The following is a 1,764-nucleotide window of genomic DNA, read 5'->3' as shown; positions in this document are numbered from 1 at the left end:
TCTCTCATTTGATCTTCTACTTACATTAGATTGAACACTTCATCCAATTCTCACGTCCAATCATTTTGCTACCGTCAAGAAAAAGCCAATGACCTCATTCACTCTTTCAAAGATCGAGGTGACTCCAATCAACTACCTGCACATACCTTAAACTGTTTAGCTGATCTCCGACCAGGATGGCATATGCTTATACAAAACGCAGTAAACACCCCAGCTGATACTGATACCCCCTTTTCTGAAAATGAAATCAGGTCTTCTCTGAAGGTTAGCAAGGGCAAAGCCCCTGGCATTAACCTGCCCCATGCTCAGACCTATGGGTAAGAGAGCTCTCACTATTGTCAAGAGTCTCTTTAACAAGTCTCTTGGCTTGGGTTGATTACCAGTAGCCTTGAAAAGGCCAACATTCAACCTATTACCAAACCCGGTCCTCAGCTAGCCTTCAGACCCATTTCTCTACTATCTTGTATGAGCAAGTCCATGGAGAGGGCAGTCCAACACCAATATACATTTGCCTTTTGTAAAAGTATGGGTACATCCGAAAACCTTACCTACATCCACAGTGCCATTGACGGGAAAGATAGCATCATAGTCTTCTTAGATTTAGAGAAGGCTTTTGAGCTAGCAAACAAGGAGGCAATATTCAGTTTACTTGCTCGGAGGGGCGTCGCAGGAAGAATTTTAGCATGGACCAGAGACTACCTGCGTGATAGAAAGGCTAGAGACAGGTCCCAAGGATATTTCTTTAATATTATGTCATTTGAGAGGATACTCCGCAGGGAGGTATTCTAAGCCTCTTCCTTTACAACACCCTTATTGCAGACCTTCTGACAATCCATATCCCTCCTGAAACACACATTTTGGCATATACTGATGATTTACAACTCACTGCCACTGAAAGAAACAGATTCATACATGCCCAGGCAGAATTAGACTCACTTGCACGATGTAAGAAGCTGGGTCTCAAGATCAATTCTGACAAGCCCAGAGCATTACAGACCCAACATGTTATAGATAATCCACGGCTCTACATCCGGTCCGACAAGTTAGAGTGGGTTAATGAACACAAATGTTTGGGCGTATTCTGAAACTCCCAGAACAGTTCCTCCTCACAGCTTTCTTACCTCCCTCGGCGATGCTAGAAACACATAAACACCCTCAGAAGACTGACAGGCCTTGATTTGGGTGCAGGTTTCCTTAATCTGCGCTCATTCTGTACAAATGCCATCCGCTCTCTTATGCACTACAGTGCAACATCACTGCTACTACCTACTCTACATGAGTTCAAAACCATAGAAACAATCCAAATAAATGTATGAGAAAAAATCTACGAGCTCCACGATGGACTCGGCTTGTTCAACTTTGCTTAGAGTCGAACCTAGTATCCTAGTCGCCAAGACAATCTCCTCACATGATATGTCTTCCTTCATCACTACCCTTAGACACCACATTTATTCTCAGACTCCACCTAGTCCAAGACTCATGTGACAAAGTGAGATCTGCAATTCTATAGAGACACTAAACCTGCTGCCTGTAATCAAAACCAGAAGAGTTGATGTTCCACACAAACAGTTCAGTCTACGTCCACCATGGGAAGCGCTTCCAGTTTCCTTTGTCTTGGATACACTTCCATAGGCCAAGGCTCTCTGCTCACAGACGGATTTCATCAGAACCAAGAATAAGTGTCCCTCCCTAGCTAGTAACACCGACAAAGCTGCCATCTTTATGGATGGCTCTGTCAACCAACGGTCTGGAGAGGCAGGATGA

Source organism: Penaeus monodon, chromosome 32, assembly GCF_015228065.2.
Source record: "Penaeus monodon isolate SGIC_2016 chromosome 32, NSTDA_Pmon_1, whole genome shotgun sequence".
Lineage (NCBI taxonomy): Eukaryota > Metazoa > Arthropoda > Malacostraca > Decapoda > Penaeidae > Penaeus > Penaeus monodon.
This window is presented reverse-complemented; position numbering follows the sequence as displayed.